We start from the raw sequence: 15,135 nt of genomic DNA, 5'->3' as shown, positions 1-15,135 counted from the left end.
TATATAGCATTGTTAAAATAAGTATTTTAAAAATGGTGTCAGTGAAGTCAACTCTCAGTCAACTGGGTAAGGGAAGCAATAAAATAAAATAGTTAAAACGGTTAAAATAACTATTTTAACAATGCTATATTTAACTTTTAGCTGAAACCTTAATTAATGAATATTAAGTCAATTGGGTTAGTTCCACACACATTGCCTTTTAGTTCATAGGTTTGATATTGATACTGGTTGTAAATAACCTTGAGTCAAATGTTCATTTCAGTCTATGCTGCGAGCTGCTAAGAAAATGGATGTTCATTTGGACCCCATTTATTTAAACCATGCAAACTTTTTTGACCCAGCCCCCTAAAAGAATCGGAATCAAGAATCGTTTGGAACCGTAATCGAATTAAGGAACCGGAATCGGAACCGGAATCGCTTAAATTCAAGCGATGCCCTACCCTCGTCAGTATGGATACCACATTTTATCGCAACAAGACGATCAGTTCTACTTTTGGCCACGGTATGGCAAGGGATCCTGGTTAAAATAAGCTATTTTAAACTAAAAAAAAAAATCTGCCAAAATGCACCAGTTTCAAATAAACAAAATTGCTTTTTCATTGTTGGAAAATTGTGTGTCTTTATTTCGGAATTGTAGATTAAGTAACAATTCTATTCTGATTAGGAATTTATTCGTTACTGTCAAGATGAAGAGCAAATGGGGATTTAAAGGGCAAGTCCAAGCTGTTATAAAAACCTAAACTATTGTTCATGCCTAAACTATTGAATCTATCCACTCCAATTCAATATAATCCATCCAACTATTAAATGATCCGCTTTCATGATTTGACGGAGTGAAAGAGGAAAACAACCTAAGAATCATCATACCTTCATTCATCATCACATTGTTTGATTTTTTTTAATTAGTGGTATAAAACAAAACACTTTTGCTTCTCTTTAAAACATTGATTGATGTTTAATCATACATTTATTGAGGCCAGACAGTCTATTCATACATTTTGAAAAGCTCTCTCATTCTTATTTTGGTAAGACAAATATTATGAGGATATCCTTAGTCCGTGTCAAAATTGGCCATTGTATGTCATGGTTAAGTAACCAAACACTCCTGCGATTGGCTTGGACACCTGCCATTCAAAGCTGATGCATCTTGCAGGCTGTACAGTTCTACAAGTACAGTTGGAGGTTCTGCGAAGGAGCTTTCGAGATGCTGTTTGGTCCTGTTGCCAAAAACAAAATGTTAAGAGGTTGGCGTGTTGTGTGAGGACTCTACGTAAAAATGTGAGCGCACACTGGGATTCGTCCTTTTGCAGGAGCAAATAATATCTTCCATTGCAGGGAGACAAAAGGGGAATAATGACAATGGAAAGGCAGAGAGGGAATAATGACAGTCCTGCAACTGATGGACGCCTGGAGGTAACAACAGATAGATGCATAGGTTCTTGTTCTCCCGCAGCCTTTAGTTGTTGTCCTCTTTTCTCTCATCCTTGTCTTTCTCTTTTCCCTCTATGCTCTCTCCATCAAGATGCCATTATTCAGGATATTAGCAGGGAAGAGCTAAAAGCTCTCAGTGTGGAGGAGGGTCCCAGGGTCCTGAGTGAGAGCCGTGGCACACACGCAACGACACACGAAGAGGTGGTAAAAAGGTCTTATTGTAGACATTACCAGGTGTCGCGGCTCCTCCGCTCTCTTCTGTGGCCAAAAACATGGACATTAGCTGACACAAAGAAAAACTGAATAGTGATTGTAACGTGTTGCATAGTGCGGACACCGGTGCATTTACGCTTTGTTAACTTTGCATTCTCCACTCTGTGTAAAGTTCCAAAGACTGATACTGTATGCCATGTGACAGCAGAGTTACCGAAATGCAGTAGCGCATTTTATTTCAGTAAATTAAACAAGCATATGATATACAATTAAAAATGGACCTTTATTAGATCAAACCTTGTGTCCATTAAGTGAAAGACAGATGTAACATCTACAGATAATCTATCTAAAAACATGCCTGCAATTCATTTCCAAACTTGGCACTTCAACTTTCACTAAATATGCCTTCCTGTGGTCAGGGACTCTCTCCTCCCATCACAATCATTGTTCCGCAAAACCATTTCAACTATTCATCTGCTTCCTTTTTCAATTCACTATTCTTGCTTCCTTCTCAGTAATTGATGTTTTTTTTTTTTTTTTTTATCAGTCATATGGACCTCTCTGGTGCTCATGTATTTATTCATGCATGTTGCTCTGGTGGGTGCATGAATGGATCTGAATAGAGGCTGTGTGTATGTGTGGAGACAATAATGTGTGTGCACTTCCGAGAAAAGGTCTTAATCTAGGCACGCCATTGCTTCTGCTGAGACCTCCACCCCTGCTTGTCCTGATGCTGTGCCCAGTCACGGAGGCTCAACGCAGTCCAGCTCAGGGTCTTGGGTGTGGGGCTTGGCCTGGATCCCCGCTCCTCATCCTCCTGCAGACTGACAAATATGGCGCCGTCCTGGCATGCGTGGACGCTGAAGCCGCTTCCTGGCCGAGTGCCCAGGAGTGGGGGATGGGGAGAGGAGGGGTTAGGGGGCACTGTGGCTGAATGTGCAGTGGGGTGAAGAGCGGTGAGGAGGCTAACAATGCTATCAGAGAGCTGGCGTCCAACTTGCAAACATTTGTCTTTATCGCAGCTCTTCACTCATAAATGACAACAAAGCAAGACAGGCAATGTAAAGCATCAAGAGGCAGGAACAGAAGAGAAAGAAAGAATGGCTGTCAAAGTGGTTTAACATGGTGTTGGTGTGTTATAAAGGTGTAGTAAAATAATCGACACTGCCTTTGGCCTGGGTTTTTGACATTGTCAGGCCCTCCAAGTCCCAGTTGTACCAAAAATCAACATGTTTGCTGGTCGTGCTTTCATTGACAGCTCACAACCAAGCCAACAAAGCACAACGAGGGACAAGTGGTTGCCAGATAAAAACATTCTAACACAAATAACAGACATAAACAAAGGATAAAAAGAGCAAAATCAACTTGGTGAAAGCTGTTTTTTCCTCATGTCTCTGTTCATTGACCCATGCTGTTTTGTCCACAATACAACAGGCAATATCAACTTAAATTTTTCAAGGGATTACTTTTGGACTCATGCTACCCTGTGAAACATTGGGCGCATGTTGACTGAAGATATTACACATGAAATAAGCCAGGGCAGGTAAAGTTGCTTCCGCAAACAGTTTCTTAAAGATCGTTGACATCACATATAGTTAAAAAAAATATATAACAATTGATGATACCCATCATGATCCCTTAAGAAGATAATCAGACCACACGCATGCAGGCAGGCAAGGAGAGACGTTAGCGTGATGGTGACTGCTCCCCAGGACTCAAACCGCCACTGTCGTTCCTGTATGAAAAACCTAGACAGACACTGAGTCGAGCACAAACCTCTGCCTCACATTAAACTGTGCACCTTTACATATCCCTACCTCTTGCACTACCTTGAATTTAGCAATTATAATTCATGCTTTATTCACAGAGAAATTGCTCTGGGGTACCAACTGAAGTGCTCAGGAAGTGACTAAAGACTGCAATCTGTCATAGCTTCTGAGGACTAGTGACACTTCCTACAGCTCTGGAAAGACATGCAGGAAGTCAGCAACTGAGTTAGTCAACGATGGGCTGAGGGGAGCTCAGTAGTTGTGTTGGATGTATACTGATTAAGGTCCAGTAAATAAACTTACAGTGTAAAGAGAAAGTAAGCCACACAAACTGTCATCATGAGACTATTCCTGTTATTGATACAGCTGTTGGTTGTGCCCGTTTTTCTCTCATCTCTCCCCCGGTCGCTTAAGCCCTCTATGGTGGTTTCTCTGTCTACCCACCCTCTGTCCCTTTGCTCTGTCTCTCCATCTCAAACCCAACCGGCGGAGACAGAAGGTCATCCCACAGAGCCTGGATTCTGTTTGAGGTTTCTTCATTAGAGGAAATGTTTTCATGGCCTGTGTTGCCAAGTGCTTGCTCATTTGGGTTCAGTTGGTTTTCCTTATTGAATGGGGAGTGTGGTTCTTGACCTGCTCAATGTGTAAAGTGCCTTGAGATAACTTCTGTTTTGAATTGGTGCTGTGTAAATAAAAGTGACTTAACGATCAACTATTGCTTCCATTTCTCATTTGCCTTGATTGGAGGCCTAAGCAAAAAAAAAAAATAATTTGGTACTGCCGTGTAACGCGCAAAAGACTCTTAAAAGCAAAAGTACATCCATGAGTGCAAGTGAGTGATAGAGTGATTAAACTGAGCTCTGTTAAGCCGAGTCACTGTAAACATGCCTGGAAGGAACTTAAAGCTCTAGCAGTCACATGTATGCTATAAATGCCAAATAATCAGCTTCAAATTTGACACCTGGGAGGAAAATGTAGAATTCAATTGATGTAATGCGGACCAACAGGAAGCGAAATTGTAAAAGACCAGCTGATAGACCAGTAAGTGAACACAGACTCTCTTTGGACACGCCAGAGAACAAAACTGCCTCTTCTTTAGTCAATGTGCAACAGTTGTAAAGGTTCTAGAATGGCGTGTCTCTCAAGTAGGGGATGAGTGACTGGTGTCCTTATGTCACCCAGACAAACAATCCGTCCACCTTTTTGCCTCTTACTGTACCTACTACACCTTAGCGGGTCAAGAGGTGTTGTGCCGACTCTGCCATCTGCTGTCTGACAGCAGGTAAACAAACTAAACATGTATTTACTCCACAATCACTGCACGTCTGCACCAGTAAAACCTTACACTCAATTAAGCTTCAGTGTGAGCTACCTCCTGGCTGTGTGTGTGTGTGTGTGTGTGTGTGTGTAAACGTATGTTTCTGGCAATATCCTGGCATCATTGCTTTTCTGCCCTTTATTTCATTTAAATTAAAGCTTTACTTTCCTAAATGAGACACAGATTTTGACCCCAACCCTAACCCAACACATACAATATGGTTCAAAGGATAACATCTGTGCCTGTGCTTTATCTACCCTTTTGGGTAGAGACTTAATTCCTTAAGCTAACCCCCTTACTGAGTTTGAAGGACAATAGGAATAAATATATGAGTTTGAAGGAAAACAAGAATAAACATATTGTAATTGCTTAGATGGATTTGAATTCATTTATTTTGAATTCTATCCACTATTAGTGAATGATATATTGTAGCTGAAGCTCATTTGCCATTTTGTAGTGCTGTTCGACTAGTGAGCTTAAGTTATGACCTATATATTGCCCTCAAAGTATCACACAATGTATCTTGAAAAGTAGTGTACAACGATGCTCACTAGAAAATCAAACATAGTTTCCAGGATGTTGTTTGATTTCGCCATGAGACAAATTCATATGTTGTGCTGCAAAAATATCTTTAATATACTGTAAGTAGTGAGGGTGAGTTACTCTCGTTTGAGCTGTAGCTTATCCAAATTGACTTTGGGAGAGAGGTAGAATACACCCTGAACTGGTCGCCAGCCAATCGCAGGGCTTATATAGACAAACAACTATTCACACTCATGTTCACACACCGATAGACAAATTTGAGTCTTCAGTTGACCTATCATGCAAGTTTTTGGAATGTGGGAGGAAATTGGAGATAACCCACGCATGCGGCTACGGGGAGAACATGCAAACTCCACACAGGAAGGCTGGAGCAAAGATTCGAACCCACAACCTATGAATGGCACATTAAGAGTTACTGTATGTGCCATCCCAAAATTACCCCTGGTCTAACCCCAGCCACCCCACTGAATATTCTCCAGCTCCTCCCCAGTATTTTGTAATTATAAGACAGCCGTGAAGAAAATAATGGCTCGCCTGAGTGGTGTTTTTCATTTCACTGATTAGTCTACTTTCTAAAAATCCCTAAAAAGTGATAAGGATGTAGGGATTCAATGAACAATTCCGAATACAGCACTTGTCTTTCCGCATCAACACAACTTGCAAAACGCAGTTGGACTAATATTGACGCATTAGTTTGAGGACTCCGTAAGCCACTTCATATTTCGTTGTTTGTTTTCCATCATAATTAGGCCATTACAAAATTACAGCAGTGACTAATGGACTGGCATGCACACTACACTCTCATCGGCCACCTTTGGATATCTTTGTACATGAGGATCAACTTCCCGGCCTGGTGCTGCATCATCGGTATAACCTGCTTCTTGCACTGCATCTAATTTGTTTGCCACTTTATTTGTTGGAAACAACAGCATTAACCAGCCTCTGCAATTATTCCTTAGTGCTGCTTCGCTCTGCAATTATACACCCATATACACAATGTGTGTAGATTAGTGTACATTCCTTTTTGTGTCAACAGCATTTACACAAAGACACACTGGCCAGAAAGAGGAGGAGGGTGATGCTAAATTACCGTGTTTTGCCATCAAGGCCACCATTTAGTTTAAGTGTGCAGCTCATTTGCCCGCATGTTGAGCCAGAGTGGGTGCACCAAACTTCTTGGTCAGATGGGAACAGCAAGCACAACTATATGCACGAGGAGAAGCATCATTTTCCTTTTTGGCTCACATTGGTGTAGTGTCGCCACTCCCTCTGCACTCCACTCATGAGGAAATGTCAGGGAAGGTTTTACTCTTTGTTTGTTTGTTTCTCATTTTATTCAAACTGGACCTTTTAATTGATTCCCCAGTGGCAAAAACACCTGCTTTCCAACAACTCATTAAGAAGGCTGATCAATTCCAATAAAGATGCTGTTTTATCATACCACATACAACGTCTAATAATATTTATATATTCAGACAGTGGAGCCGGCACGGTGGACGACAGGTTAGCACATCTGCCTTACAGTTCTAGGGACCGGGGTTGAATTACTGGCCCCGCCTGTGTGGAGTTTGCATGTTCTCCCCGTGCCTGGGTGGGTTTTCTCCGGGCACTCCGGTTTCCTCCCACATCCCAAAATCATGTGTGGTAGAGATGATCGTGGACTTCAGGATGCATCCTTCGCCACAGCTGCCCCTCTCGCTGTCCAGTTTCCTTGTGTCAACCGTCGAGACCATCAAGTTCCTGGGAATTACATTCTCTCAGGACCTGAAGTGGGCGATCAACATCAACTCCATCCTCAAAAAGACCTAGCAGAGGACATACTTCCTGCCGCTTCTGCGGAAGCACGGCCTGCCACAGGAGCTGTTCAGGCAGTTTTACACAGCGGTCATTGAATCAGTCCTGTGTTCTTCCAACACAGGACTGATTTGGTGCTGCTACAAAAAAGGACAAACTCTGACTGCAACGGACAATCAAAACTGATGAAAAGATTGTCGGTACCCCCATACCCACCATTCAGGACTTGCACGCTGCCAGAACTAAGATAAGAGCGTGCAAAATCCTATTGGACCCTCCACATCCTGGTCATCAGCTCTTCCAGCTCCTTCCCTCAGGTAGGCGCTACCGAACAATGCAAACTAAAACTGGATAGGCTCCAGCAGCCTGCGACCCTAGTGAGGATAAGCGGTAGAAGAAAATGGATGGATGGATGGATGGATGAATGGATGGATGGATGGATAATACAGTGGAACAACTTAAGTTGAACACAGCTCAAACTTTGATTAGTTGGAATATTTTCCAAAATAAATATTAGATGTTTGATTGAACATTTACTATTGGCATTTTAAGTCATGTTTTAACATTGATCACTGTAACATTCAATTTCGAAAATTACTCAACCGCAAATTGTAAAAACAATAAATCGTGACCCCAATGACAAGTGACGGACAAGGTGTTGACCATGCAGAGGAAAATTACAGTGTGCATGGGATGTCGGTTGCTTGACATGAAAAACAAAACTTCCTGGTGAACATTCTGTTCGTCTTCTATTATTATTGTCAGACTTACTTAATCGGCCATATTTTACTGAGCAGTCAGAATGTGTGTACCACTGTCCTTTGTCACAATAAGTTAGATTTTCAGTTCTAAGGTAGTCATGGAATGTGTTGCCACCCAGACCGAATATTAAATTAGATAGAGGAAACACAGACCAATTCCCTGCATTAAAGCTATTCGTGTGTAAAGCAGCTTTGCTGGTGGAGTAAATTTGAGTACGTGAAGAAAGTTCAGGCTAAGCAGATAATTTAAAGCAACAAAAAACAGTTTAGTTGTTAGTTGAATATTGGTTTATATCATTTATATGCAAAACTAATTTTGCAAATTGATGCTGTCCATTGACAATCACCTCTTCTTTTTTTTTGCAGCAATACAAATGTTTATATATTTATTGAAAACAGAACACAATGATTGTTATTAGACTGTTATCAAGAAAAAAAACATAGAGCTTTGTTTTTATAGCCACCGCTCTAAGTTGTTCAGTGGTACCTTGACTTATGAGTTGAATTAGTTCAGAGACCAAGCTTGTAACTCAATTTACTTGTACATCAAATCAATACTCACCTTTGAAATGAATTCAAGCCCTCCAGACCCCAAAAACCACCACCATTTTTTGTTGGGATTTTAGTTAAGAATAATAGCACTGTATTGTATAAAAACAGAATAAAACCTACCACAGTTGCTTGTGCGTGTTCTCATTTTAGATTTGCCTTTGACTGTTTTTCCATTAAATAAACACCTGAAAGTGCAACAGCGACTGTGGCTCTCCTTGCCCACATGCGTGGGGATTACACTGCCTGTTTTGCTGGATTTTGTTTCACTTCACTCAAGCCAAAGCGTATCTGAAGCTTGCTCGTACTTACATTTTGGCTTGCAACATAAAGCAAGAAATGAACCAAGTGACGGTTTGTAACTAAAAAAAACCTCGTAATTTGGGGCACTTGTATGTCAAGGTTCAACTGTACAACTGTACAACTGACATACTCGTAACTTCCGCTTAATAGAGTTTAATAATGCTCTCAACAGAGGTGGTGTAACGCGTTACATTTACTCCGCTACATTTATTCAAGTGACATTTTTGATAAACTGTACTTGTCAGAGTACTTTAAATGGACTGTACTTTTTACTTTTACTTGAGTATTTATGTGAAGAACGATCGATACTTTTACTCTCTTACAATGATCGACATGCCGTTCGCTACTTTTGTTTATACATTCATGGGTGTGCGTCTATTATTAGACTCCATCTTCGACTACTGCATAGGGCGGCCGGTGCGCTAATCAAAAAGGATCACAAGTTTCATTTGACTCGAATTCACCAATCAGACGACACAAGGCAGTCACATGACCGCGCACGAAGCCTTCGCAAGCCAATCAAAATGACTCATTTTGGGGGGAAAAAACAGTAGTGTGTTTATAGACTAAAAAACAACTGCTTTGTCATGCAGCTCTTCAATTGTGACTGCCCAGACTTCGATATTTCAGCCCACTTCTAACATGAGAAAACACCTTGCGGTAAGTTGCAGATGTTTCTATTGATGTTTTGGCAGTGGATATGGCAAAATTAGCACTATCCCTATGGTCTCGCACACGCAGACACAATCACTAAGTCGGGTCAGCAAACAGTTTCTTCATGAAGTAATTTAAGCGAATAAAGCAAATAATGCTCCTTTAGGGCACAATGCATGTGTTGTTGGTTTTTGGGCACTTAAAAATTGAAATGGTGGCAGGTGTGTGTCGACTCCCATATATTATTATCTTTTTATTTGATGTTCCTGCTCTGATTTTAAAAATAATAATAATTAAAAAAAAAAAAATCTGAAGTTACTCACAAATTACTCTTTCTTGAGTAGTTTTCTTTATTGAGTACTTACTCTTACTGAAGTAAATATTTCAATGACTACATTTTACTTTTACTCGAGTCATATTATTCTAAAGTAACATTTACTCTTACTTGAGTACAATATTTGGTACTCTACCCACCTCTGGCTCTCAATGACAAACTGGTATTTATCCATCCATCCATCCATCCATCCATCCATCCATTTTCTGAGCCACTTCTCCTCACTAGGGTCGCGGGCGTGCTGGAGCCTATCCCAGCTATCTTCGGGCAAGAGGCGGGGTACACCCTGAACTGGTTGCCAGCCAATCGCAGGCCACATACAAACAAACAACCATTCGCACTCACATTCACACCTATGGGCAATTTAGAGTCTCTAATTCATGCATGTTTTTGGGATGTGGGAGGAAACCCTAGTGCCCGGAGAAAACCCACGCAGGCACGGGGAGAACATGCAAACTCCACACAGGCGGGGCCGGGATTTGAACCCCGGTCCTCTGAACTGTGAGGCTGACGCTCTAACCAGTCGGCCACCCTGCCAAACTGGTATTTATGATTTATTTTATTTTCAGCCTCTAAAAATGGGTTGAAAAATAAATGTACAAGTACGTTTTCACAAAGCTTGCAAGGCCATCGAAGCAATGAATTTACATTTTTACGTTGAAAGAAGCAGAATTCATCATACCTTTTTAGCCACATGATATTGGTCAGCACTCATCAGTGAAACTTTGTTCATTGAAAATATATCTTTATTAATTGCATTCTGCTCAAAACGTGACACTTGCGCCATTAAAACAAAAGATGTGGTGATTGGACCAGGTATTACAAGGGTGTAAATCAGCTGGGTTTGGCTTCAGCTCACCTGTGACCCTGAAAAGGATAAATGCTAAAAAGAAAATAACGAGCGTTTCAAACTTGAGTTGGAACAAGCATCGCACAAGTTGTTTCCAAGGCGTTTGCTTGGCCTTCCCCAGCTGATTCTCATCGATTATTTATGTATGAACACCGTCTCTAAGGAGTTGCATCCATTATTAATGCCTAATAATCTCAGTCTTTCTCTCACAGGATCTCCTTCTGTCATATCCTCGATGGCGTCTTTCGATCCTTCGGCCCAGCTTACGATCAGCAATGACAGCTTGGAGAAAAGCTAATAACAGGTGTGCCTTCTCCCTCCTCTTGGTGTTTCCTCCTCCCCCTCCTTCTGACTTGAGTCCTTCTGTGACTTATTCTGGGTCACCAGGGGCCTATTACAAGATGCTAAATGCTCCACATGTGTGTGCAATGCCTGTATAAGATGGAACTTTTTTTTGTTAAGCCTTTGTGTTAACAATGCATGAGAGTCATGTGGCTCCGGATTGAAAAACCTATTTTAGTTTAGGGCCCACCCACTGTGGAATTTGAACTCATGTTCATGTGCATCTTCATTTTGTTCATTATTTAGTTTTCGTCATTATTTTCTGTTCATTTTATTGACAAATATGTTAATTTTAGTTTTTTATTATTTAATTATATTGACTATTTAGTCACAGGAAATGTGAAAAGGTAAATTACTATGTAAAATGTTATTTAAAATGTTTTACTGATGTTTGTTTGCCCTTCTATGTCTTTTAATGTGATCGGAGCGTTGGTCTAAGTTTGGCGATGATTTTCATGATTCGCCATGGAAAAGTTGGTGTTGCTGTTCAGTCAATCTTCATCTGTGGCCTAGAGAAACTCATAAATGACAAACATTCTCAAATTTAGGCTTAATTATGATGACTGAAATCTTGCATCTAATTCAGCATGTTTGTATCAGGGTTTTTGTGTGTGTGGCACGATCTTCCATGCAACGCCTCTTCACACTGCAAATCAAGACTGCCGTGCGTTGACTGCATACCAAGCGTGTCCTTAAGATACACACTGTCAAACATAAAACAAACAAACGTGTCCTTAAGACTGACGGTGCTTATCAATAGTTGCTAATTAAATTCTTGCACATATTAATGAAAGACTTAGAATAGCTGTTTACTATGTGTGTGTGTGTGTGTGTGTGTGTGTGGGTGTGTGCGTGCATGCGTGTGCATGTGCTTGTTTGATTGCTTAAATAAAAAGATTTCACCTTGTAGCAGAAGTGTTTCTGTGCCAGCATTTACAGTATTTTGTGTTTACGCCATACAAGTAAGCCATTTGAGGAGAGCTGAAAAATATGCATGCCGTGGGAGTGAAAAGGCAGAGAAAAGTTAGAAAAATGTAACTTCTTGATACATTTGGGCAAGGCAAGGACAGTTTTATGCAAAATGGATGAGAGGAGTCCCTCACAGAGCATGCCAAGGCTGTTTATTTCATTGCGTTGCTTATTGCTGATTCAATTAAAGAACAGTGTATGACAGAGAGGAAATCCTTCTTAAGAATATTCTTCTTCTTCTTCTCATCCTCATTTTATCTCGTTCCATCTCTTCTGTATTGTGTTATCTACTGAATTTCCTCACTAGGGTCGCGGGCTGCTGGAGCCTGTCCCAGCTATCTTCGGGCGGGAGGCGGGGTACACCTTGAACCGGTCGCCAGCCAATGGCAGGGCACATAGAAACAAACAATCATTCGCACTCACATTCACTCCTACGGGCAATTTAGAGTCTTCAATTAACCTACCATGCATGTTTTGGGGATGTGGGAGGAAAACGGAGTGCCCGGAGAAAACCCACCCAGGCACGAGGAGAACGTGCAAACTCCACACAGGTGGGGCCAGGATTTGAACCCTAACCAGTCGGCCACCATGCCGGCCTACTGAATTTCAGTGTAGGCTATTTACCCTTATTAGAAAGTGAGTGCTTTTGTCTTAAGTCCACTGACTAAGAGGCCTCCATTTAATGATAGAAATGTGTGTTGAATTGTATGACTCCTGAGACATTGAGCCCGATTTTTATGAACGGCATAAATCCGGGGGTGTAACTATGCACCAGAAGCGTGTTAGACCAGTGGTGGGCGAGCACAGCCCAGCGAATCTGCGGGTGGGCGGACTGCACCACTGCGGGAGTGTTTACAGTTTACTTAAGTCGCCACTGGGGTTGGAGAAACCGAGTATTTCTGAAGCAGTTAATCACTTTGAGACAATTGGCCGAAAGTGATTCATTCCTTTGAAGCATTTGACACACTTAAAAATAGCTCCATCGGTTGGCTAAACCTGCATATTGCTTTCAAAGGAAACGTTGACAAAGCTTCTTTCATGGCTGTTGTAGCGTATATGAGTGTTAGATAAAAATGTTATTAATTTGGAAAAAGATACGAAGGAAGGTAAATGCCTGCGTTCACTTCCGGGTTAGTCCGATTTACGGTTTAAAGTTAAAATCAAACTAATTTGTCTTGTAAAGGGGCACCATGTCACTTTTTATATGTATAAAATTGAGGGAAGGTGACGAGAAACCTTTTATCAGTCTTGTAATTTGAAGCTTGCTACATGCATTAGATAACTCTCGATAACCAGTGTTTTTTTTTTTGTCGAACCCAAACACACACAAATGATACAGGTAGTGAATTTTTATAGGAAATTTAATGAGAACCAACATGGGAATATACAGGGAAACAATGCAGAAAAAAACAAAACAAAGGACAGACGAACATTGGCAAAGGAGACTGACTTGGGATGTGAGGTTGGGAGTGAGCATGGGATGACATTGCATATAACTGAGGTTCCTGTTCTCGTTAGTTTAAACCCAAATATGGACTAATCTGTACTTTTAGTGGACCTCAAGTTAGATTTACGCGTCTGGAACAAAATTTAGGCAGGCTGGTCAAGCTTCCGAATGTTTGGCCAGTCCGGTCCGCATGGGGTAACAGATGGATTTAGCGGAAAGGAGAAAGGAAAAAAAAAGAGCAGGAAAACAAAAAGTTCCCAGGCAGGACAGCTGGAGCCCGTATGTCACTGCTCGCAAGACGTTCGGAGCGGACCTGCGCTGCCTGCTTCTGTCCCCACGGAGTTTACCCAGTCACCCAAAAAGGGTAGCTCGGAGCGCTGGCAGGATGCCTTGCGGCGGGGAAGGGTCCGATGTGTCCTCATCCCCTCGTGCTGCGAGGTGGGGCGTCCTGGCTGGGCCAGTCTTCGGCAAGTTGGTTGAACGAAGCGCACAACTAAGTTTCAATTGAGGTACCTAACCAAATTAAACTTTTCACACTATTCTCATTTATTGAGATGTACCTGGATAGAATGAGCTGGTGATATCTGGTGACAACTTAAATATGTCCACGCACCGTAGTATCTGTCTACGTATGCCCCGATCAAATTCACCAAAATCACATTAGACCAGCGGTCTACCTTGCGCCAAGAGTTAGATGTGCTCTGAACATTTTTGCTATAGAATCAATTTCACAGCTTTTTGGGGGGAGGGGTCAGATTTTGTAAGATCTGCTAAAAAGTAAGGGCAAACTGCTAACTTTCAAACAGCTGAAATGCCTGTAGCACTGGGAACCCTGCATGCATATGCATACGGAACTCAATCTGCCAACAAGCCATACTGAGGATAGAGGGAGAGTGGAGGGTGCTTACCACGCTTCACAAACAAAGCTTTGAAACGCCTGCACACACTCCTAACCGCTCCCCTCTCAGGTCTTCATATACACGCCAAAACGCCGGCATTCCGTTAAAAATCAAGGAAAAATATTTGAAGGCAAAAACCAGGTAGTTTAAATTGACACTGGAAAAATAAAAACACATAATTAAAAAAATATCTCAATCAAATATTTTATATTTTACTATATTTGTAATTTATTTTTCAGTGTAATCTTGCCACTACTGACCAATACTGTTTCATTGTCACTACATTTTCTACAATGCCAACCTTTACCATTCAGTGTTCAAACTTGGCAGTGTTCTGGCCCCGTTATATCCACCTTGCTCCACCCGAGGAAGAAGCACAGGGCCGACCCTACCCAATGTAGTGCCCTAGGCGAGATTTTATATCGTGCTCTCCCACCCCGCATCGGCAATTTACATATACTTACAAAATAAATTAAATAGCGATTGTTTTTTTTTTGTTGTTTTTTTTGTTTTTTGTTTTTTTTGGGGGGGGGGGACGGTTTACTGTTGTCATCAGTTTATAACATATCATTGAATTTAAAATATATTACAAAATAGGTCTTAATTTCTTTTATACATCTGTACTGTTCTTTACTGCCAAACAAATCATGTGTGTGACAGGGTGCGTCCACCCCTTAATTCAGGGGTGTCAAACTCAAATTCACGGTGGGCCAAAATTAAAAATTGGGACAACGTCGCGGGCCAAACTCAATATTTAATGAAAAATCACTCCAATGTACATGTTTCCCTTTTCTGCAGAAATGTAGCATTAAAGTTTATCATTGACAACAAACATTTTACCTAAACACTGAATCTGGAACAAACAAACTTTAATATTATAAACACGAGAAATCTAATTTGCGATAAAAGACATCAGTGGTATTTGTTTGTTGTTTTGTATTTAAATAGATAACATGAAT

Source organism: Phyllopteryx taeniolatus, chromosome 1 (genome assembly GCF_024500385.1).
Source record: "Phyllopteryx taeniolatus isolate TA_2022b chromosome 1, UOR_Ptae_1.2, whole genome shotgun sequence".
Taxonomy (NCBI): domain Eukaryota; kingdom Metazoa; phylum Chordata; class Actinopteri; order Syngnathiformes; family Syngnathidae; genus Phyllopteryx; species Phyllopteryx taeniolatus.
Note: the sequence above shows the minus strand (reverse complement) of the source record.